The sequence below is a fragment of the Callorhinus ursinus genome, unplaced genomic scaffold (assembly GCF_003265705.2).
Source record: "Callorhinus ursinus isolate GAN/ISIS: 27379988/994484 unplaced genomic scaffold, GSC_fseal_2.0 scaffold6, whole genome shotgun sequence".
NCBI lineage: Eukaryota > Metazoa > Chordata > Mammalia > Carnivora > Otariidae > Callorhinus > Callorhinus ursinus.
The window spans coordinates 13,571,603-13,579,916 of NW_027397068.1; the positions used below are offsets into that span (position 1 = coordinate 13,571,603).

General features: G+C 38.0%; 1 long non-coding RNA gene across 2 annotated transcripts in view; it reads left to right on the top strand.

The window, feature by feature from the left end:
- LOC112814578 (uncharacterized) overlaps window positions 1-8,314 on the top strand; it is a 109,185-nt gene that overhangs the window by 7,057 nt on the left and 93,814 nt on the right. The window contains exon 3 of one of the 2 annotated variants that reach the window (XR_012378411.1): window positions 6,830-6,969. The exons of the other annotated variant lie outside the window; for it this stretch is intronic. This is a non-coding gene — a long non-coding RNA (uncharacterized lncRNA). The remainder of the gene's footprint in view (window positions 1-6,829; window positions 6,970-8,314) is intronic. 2 annotated transcript variants of the gene reach the window in all.

An 8,314-nucleotide genomic window follows, 5' to 3' on the forward strand; every position in this document is an offset into this window, starting at 1 on the left:
AGAAAGAGAGAGAGAGAGAGAGAGAGAGAGAGAGAGAGAGAAAGAACACAAGCAGGGGGAGTGGGAGAGGGAGAAGCAGGCTTCCCGTGGAGAGGGAGCCCGATGCAGGGCTTGATCCCAGGACCCCGGAATCATGACCTGAGCCGACGGCAGATGCTTAATGACTGAGCCACCCTTTCGAGGCTCTTGTTAAACTTTTTAAAAGAGGGACTAGAGTTTTTAGTCTAGGACTAATTTAATCTCACTTCTAAGGTATATCTTTCCAGGCACTCTTCCCAATGCTCTGTATGCTACAAGGTCTTTTATCTCGGGATAGTGAGAGCTTAAACTATTGCTAGTGCACTTGAACTACTATGTGTTTTGTGTTGGGACTGCTGCTTTCCAAAGTTCTTTGTCTAGCCTCACATAGTTCCTTTCATACAAGCACTGATTATTATTTAGCCAAAGATTGGAAGGAACCCTACTTCAGATCTGCAGAACTCTCTCCATTTCTGTAGCCCTCCCCTCTCTGATACTCTGCCTCCCAAACTTAAGTTGCTTTGGCTTTCCTGACTTTCAATTTCCTCAACTCAGCAAAACTGCTAGTGTCTGTTGGGATTATCCTCTCTTCACTGTGGCCAGACAGTTGTTTCAACACAATAAACTGGGGAAGTAGTGGGCTTACCTCCTTTGTTTCCCTTCCTATTATCTAATGTTTGAAAACATTGTTTCATATATATTGTCTATCCACTCCATCATTTCTGAAGCATTCTCCAACAACATTTTAAAGTATGTAACCAGAGTCCAAACAGAGCTCTTATTTAAATTACATCTATGCTATTTTCATTAACTTCCATAAGCCTGGAAATTTGCTGGGCTGCTTTGTAACTTTTTACCTGAAGGTTTCCAGAGGTTTTAGTAAGTCCTATGTAGTTTTACTTACAGACAAAACTTATCTTACTTTGAGATTGTACTGCCTCAAACTGGCAAACTCTTTATTCATTCTGATGTTTAGCACTTAACTGGGCTTTTCTGAGGGGTACTGAAGTACAACAATTTTAAAGCAATGGAGCAAAAGATGCCAAGTATATTTAAACATTTTTGTCTCTTTAAATTTTCCTCTGAAAACTCAGTCAAGAGCCTGAGCATGGGGACTCTGCAATCTATATGCTGTTCTATTGGCTTCCCTGATTTCTGCAGGTTTTGCTATAATTACTTCGTGCTAGATGCCCACAACCAAGCCCACCATGAGCTTAATGCATTGCCTTCATATTAGGAAAGGAGCTGTCTCTGTGAAGGTGTCCAGGAGTGCAGACAATGCCTTAGTGCCAAGAAAAAATGTGCCCTTCCTCCCAACTAATGCTGCCTCTGCTCCAGAGAATATAGCTAAGTGAGTGTGACCAGGTGCCCCTGCCAAATCCTTTATGTAATTGTATGTAGAAGCCTCGCTCTCAACTTTCAGCTTTGTTGATTCAGAAAATTTGTTGAGGGAGATTTCTTAAGGTGACCTCTTTAAAAACATTCTAACATTTTTTAATTTTTTTTTATTTTTATTTTTTTAAAGATTCTATTTATTTGAGAGAGAGAGAATGAGAGACAGAGAGCACAAGAGGGAAGAGGGTCAGAGGGAGAAGCAGACTCCCTGCTGAGCAGGGAGCCCGATGTGGGACTCGATCCCGGGACTCCAGGATCATGACCTGAGCCGAAGGCAGTCGCTCAACCAACTGAGCCACCCAGGCGCCCCATTCTAACATTTTTTTAAAAAAAATTATAAAACACTAAAAAATAAATTTTAAAACATCATAAACCTATATTTTAGTACTCCGTGGTTTACCAATGCTGAGTGCCAGTTGTTTAGTTCCTTGGAGGAGATAGGTTCGGAATTGTCTATCCACAGCCTACAGAAAACTGTTTCTGGGCCTGGGTCTGCAGTAATCATTTTTGAAACTTTTGGTGTCTCAGGAAACAATGTGTAAACTGTTGGCCCCTGAGTGCTTCAAAAACAATGAGTAGCACCAAAGTATACATAATACTTCATGGTTGAAAAACAAAATTGTGATGGAAATAACATACAGTGGTTGAGGACAAGGGCCTTTCTAAACATTATAGTTAGTAGCTCGGCTCTACTGCAGCTTATATGATGCTTCACATCTCCAAGTCTTATTTACGGCACCTTCGGAATAGTATTGTTAGAGGAATTACATAAAGTAATTGGTTCATGTTGTACTTCTTACGGTACCACTCAGTTCAGTGAGTGGAAGCCTTGTGAATAGAAATCATTATGGTTGTCATTGTCATTATCATGATCATTGTAAAATGCTAAATAGGTTAATTTAACACTATTTATTAAATGCTTACCAAGTTTACTACTGCACTAATACAATAGATTAAGCTCTTTGAGTTAGGATCCAAATAATAAAATATGCAGTTTAAGATCTACACATATATAAAAATGCATATACAGTTCAGCAAAACTATTTTTTTTGAAATGGTAAAACAAGGTCATAGTGAGTTAAGCAATTCTTATTAAAGATAACTTGTTTGAAAATTTCAGTAAGTGGGCGCCTGGGTGGCTCAGTGGTTAAGCGTCTGCCTTTGGCTCAGGTCATGATCCCAGGGTTCTGGGATCGAGCCCCGCATCGGGCTCCCTGCTCTGTGGGAAGCCTGCTTCTCCCTCTCCCACTCCCCCTGCTTGTGTTCCCTCTCTCGCTGTGTCTCTCTCTGTCAAATAAATGAATAAAATCTTTAAAAAAAAAAAAAAAGAAAATTTCAGTAAGGGTCGTCATCTGTCAGTGGTAATTCTTCAGCTGAAATTCAGTTTGAGGATTTTGTCTCTGGATATCATCTCCCTAAATAAAGATATTTTATTTAAACGTCCATAATGACAGGTTTTAAAACTCTATAAAGAGAGGAACGTGCCCTGTCACTCCTTCTTCCTGAATGCTACATGGGGAGTAGAACTCCCATGAAGGTGGCAAATCTGTTGAGAAGAGCAGTGAGGCTCTGTGACTTGAATTTCTCTTCCTGCGTCCAGAAAAACAAGTGATCATATTAAGACTAATTTTGGCATCAGCTTTTTCTGTTAAGTGTTTGGTAGTTCACAATTACTTCATCCCTAAGTATGGAGGAATACATTCTTTTTTTTTTTTTTTTTTAAGATTTTATTTATTTATTTGACAGAGAGAGACAGCTAGAGAGGGAACACAAGCAGGGGGAGTGGGAGAGGGAGAAGCAGGCTCCTGGCTGAGCAGGGAGCCCGATGCGGGGCTCGATCCCAGGACGCTGGGATCATGACCTGAGCCGAAGGCAGACGCTTAACGACTGAGCCACCCAGGCGCCCCTGGAGGAATACATTCTTTTGCTCAAACTGTCTTCCCCAATTCTCCTGAGGCTCCTATTCTGCTAATAGTTATCACCTATTACTTCAGTTCACACTTCTCTTGCTTTTCTGTCTCCATGGTACGTTAGCCTGTGGAAGAGTGAAACTTCAGATGAGTTCAACTTTATTCATTTGTGACAAATCTACTAACATTGCACTAGTCATTATAAAAATCTAAGTAGATATCAGGATTAACTATACTCTTACTTCTGCCTTCTAATTGATTACTGCCTTGTATGGTATCAAAAATATAATTTATTGTTTGTGTATCTGAAAATCTTCCAACACCATCCTTATTTTCTGTCCTGCAAAGTGACTGGTGAATCTTCTATAGACTCATTTTCTAAATGGGTATAACTCTCTAGGACCTATGTCAGGGGATGTCCTTTTTGGGTTAGAAAAAGAGGTCCCTAAATATCCATGTACTTCCTTTAGTCACTTTCTTCCTTTTCTTTGTCGCTCAGAGCCCAGGACACGCTTGCTTGCCTCTTTTCTGTTACTTCCCAGTACTCTCCTTGTGGGCTCCCTATTCTATCCTTACTCCTTAAGGTGCATTATTATTGCCCAAAGCTGCTGATCATAAGAAAAGATAAGAGGATCTTCTTAGATGACCACCCTCCAAAACTGTATCTGCAGTAAGAACACTAGTGCAAAATGCAAAATTGTCTTTATAGTATTATCTTAATTTGTATTATATATAAGGATTTGCAAATATGCACACATGCATATGGAAAAACCACTGTGGAAATATGTAAAAAATTAACAGCAACTGCCTCTGAGTGATATAAATTTTATTTCCCTTATATTTTTTGGTATTTTCTATATGTTTTCCACTGAGAGATGCACAACTTTTATAATTTAAAGAGTTCATAATATTGTTAGAATTTAGAATCAATAACTGGTGATATGGAAAAATCGAAGTATTAATACTAGGAATACTAAGTCAAATAAAGAACCACCTCCACTTTATTCTAAACTCTGTGTGTGTGTGTGTGTGTGTATGTGTGTGTGTGTGTTAATGTATAGCGTAAGACCATTTTTGAAAGGTGGAGGAGGCTTCAAATCATTGGAGCAAATGCTCTAAATATTTTCCAAACTTTCATTGTCCCTTGTTAAAGGTCTAGTGTTGTTAAATTTCTAAAAACAACTATGATGCCCTTGGGGGAAAAAGAATTTTGAAAGGAATTATATATCTATGTAATTTCAGTCTTCTGAATCGTACCATATTATTCTGAGGTTGACTAGCATTCACAGAGTTAAACACACGCACACAAACATACTAAAAACTGCTCCATCAATATGCAAGAAATCGAGGATACCGTGTTGTTATTAGGAGGGAAAAAAAATGACACAAAGAAAATTCCCCATGTAAAATCACATATATTATAAATTCTCCACAAATAATGAAGGTTACTTTTCACAAACTGAAGCTATAGTCATAGCAGCCTCAAGACTCAAGTTAAATATAAGCACAAAAACAGTATACTTGTTGTAAATAGAGCAATCAAGCAAGTAGCAGGGCAAATTATGCATAAGAACTACTTCAATCAAGTGAGGCAGAAGGTGAAAAATCACCAACCCTGATCATCTTTAGACCTAGGAGACAGCAAGTTAAAAGAAGATAGAAACAAACGTGGCAGGATCATTTTGAAAAATCAACTATTAATGAATGAAGCAAATAACCTTATGTAAATATTTATCAAATGGGTAGCTTTCCTAGGGGTTAGGTCATCATCTTTAGTCTTAGTATTACCAGTCTATACTCCCTGCTCAGGCAGGAGGGTAGCCAAGTGAATTCTTTACATAAATACCAATGTGGTGGTGGTAGAATTGCCTTATTTAACTAGTAAATATATGTAATCTGGAATCCCTAGGTGGAGGGGAAGAGAGAGGGAGTAAAGAGGGTTTGGAGAAATGCAACAGAGGATGGTTATAGACATGGCTGCTTTGATAAAGAACCAAATCCTTTGCTGTAGTATTCCTGTAAATGGAAGTTGCCCTCTGCAACAGCAGATCTTCTAACCACCGCTCTTGCTGCCTTTCCAAGGCTCAGCTGTACAGTTTCTCATGTCCCTCAAATTCACTTTTACCTGTCACTGAGAACCAGGGAAAGAATTCAGGGACATGGGGCACCTGGGTGGCTCAGTCCTTAAGCGTCTGCCTTCAGCCCAGGTCATGAATCTAGGGTCCTGGGATCGAGCCCTGCGTCGGGCTCCCTGCTCCACGGGGAGTCCGCTTCTCCCTCTCCCACTCCCCCTGCTTGTGTTCCTTCTCTCACTTTGTCTCTCTTTGTCAAATAAATAAATAAAATCTTAAAAAAAAAAATTCAGGAACAGAAGTTTTAGGTGGCAAAGAAAGGAAATCTATGTTCAGGAACATTCACAGCTAGTAAGTCCTGCCTCCAGCATATATCATTAAAGATCCCAGGGTGGCACCATCATGCTGATATTGAGCTCTTCACTTGGGCATGAGAGGCAGAGGTTGCGGGATAAGAGTATGGGGAGCAGAAGACATCTGAGTCCCATCATTTATGTAATTGGGATTTTTTGTCACAAGGATCACATATTTTTTTCTATACCCTCTGTAAATACTCAAATATATTTTAATTCTAGGTTTTACCCATCCCCTTTTCTTCCAAAACATAACCTTCAATAAATAGTCATCTGCTAACTATATGTTTGAGAATCTCCCTTCAGTGAGTAATTGTTCCTATATGGCCTTCAAATCTCACCTCTCTTTACTAATTTGGTGAGAACAACATAATTTTCTCCTATAACATGCAAAATTAAAGTAGTCATATTTCTAATTAGCCATTGAAGATGAAAAAAGTACCAAATTAGGGAGAAAATGAGAGTTTATGGAGCCTAATCAAGCATTTTTTAAATTAGGGAATTCAAATCTATATAAAATACAGTAAGAAAACATAGGCAAAACAATATAAATAGCAAGAATCACTCAACCAATACTTACTTATTGTGTTCCAGGAATGCTCTGGATGCTGGGAGAAAATGTTTTATATGTTTTGTAAAATACAGTCATTGCCCTAACAGGCCTTGCAGTCAAGTGGGAAGACAGACTTGTAAAATCCCATTATGGTGAGAGCTAGTAAAGCAGTGGGAAAGAGATGAGAAACTAAATTCCAGTAAGGGGGTCGGGGAAGTCTTAAAAGAGGAGCTGACAACAGAACAGGGAAGGATTCCAGGCAAGGGGAATAATGTTAAAAGTATTTGTAGTGAAATTGAAACCACGATTTGGTTCTTAAATATCATCGTCTCTATCTTGATTTTTTTTTTCTAACTAAATGCTAAGATTATTACTTATGTTCTGGCATAAAGTGATATTTAGATGACTTCCAAAAATCACAATAGAGTCCCTATTAGAGTGTCATTGAAATTTATTACCTGGAAATGAAGGTTACGGAAGAGAGCAGAGAACTGGGGACATCATGGTGAAGAAGTATAATTTATACAGTATTTTCCAGGCAAATTCATCTGTGATTAAGATTTCAACTGCCCAGTAGCTTCAGCTTTCTGGCCTCAGGACTTTTCACTTTCTGTCGTTCCTAGCCCAGCTGAGACCCAGATGCTTCAAAGTTTAATTTGGTTTTCTAGGTAAGTTTCTCATCTTCGTCTGAGCCAAGTATACATCCACATGTTTTTTGGTTGACTCTTACTAGATTGGGACAAAGTGAAGAAAAAGTTTATATTCCCATACCTTTTTCTTCCTCAAGATGACAACACCTAGCCCCCTCCAATGATCTGTGCCCCTTAGGTTTGAGGCATGTGTCTCCTCTCCATAGGGTTTTTCTATAAGCTTTCTTTTTGATAATGGAATGGAAGATCCAGTGCCCACCTGACTGCCTCTTATGCACACACAACAGGCAAGGCCAGATGATCTGGATGTAGGAAATCTTTCAGTGCTCCACTAACTTATACCATTTGTCTGAGCCACCCATATAACACTCCTGAGCTCTAGATATTCTTTCTTGGGTCCTGAGAACTCTGCTCTCTAGCTCTCTTCTCTGAGAGGATAGGTGAAAAGGAGAAAAAAAAAAGGGGGGGGACACATTTCAAGTGGTAAAGGGGGGGTGATACTGGATGCCTCTTGATCACAAAGTTACTAATCCTATAATATTTGGAAATAATACAAACAGGTAAAGTATCGACTGTGTTTTTGATGTTCATGCTTGTTTGTATTTGCCGAGCATAAAATATACAGAACATAAGAATAACAAGCAAATTTTAAAAAGCCCTTGTATCATAATGTATTTTTTGATTCATAAAATAATGTCTTGGTACCTCCTGATATGAAACCATGCTATGTTAAAAGCCATAGGAATTATATCAACACTGTTTCTTTTCCACTTTAATGATAAAATTGGAGAAAGCTAGGATGATGACTTTATCAGAAATGGTGAACTAAATATAATTAAATGATTGAACCAACAATACATTTAAAACACTGTAAACAGTTTATAATAATTTCCGTTAGTAGTTCATTCAAGGTGTGTTCATGAATATGTTGTTTCTTATAGTTGACTAAACCCTAAAGGCCAAATAAATACAAAGCATAGGAAAATAGAAAATCTTCCAGTGTTTCAGTTTGATAAATTTTTAATTTGGTCTTCACTAAAATTTGGCAAGTTTGTATTTTAAAGGCATACTACTTTATCAGAGCTTTATTTTATAAAAAGCAAAGGACAGATTCAATAGAAGTCCATTGAGATTACCAAAAACAAAAACAAAAAAAACTGTCTCTAAGTATAAAAAGACAAAAGATACATTTTCAATGAATAGATTTAAGATTTTATTTTCATTTTTTACTGACACCATGATTGGTGGCAGAAACTTGACTAATAAAATCTGAAATCCTAAGTTAGCTACTCAATTTTTTTAAAAAAGATACACAGTATTCCCCTGCACAAATGTGCCAAAGTGTTTAACCAATACTTTATTT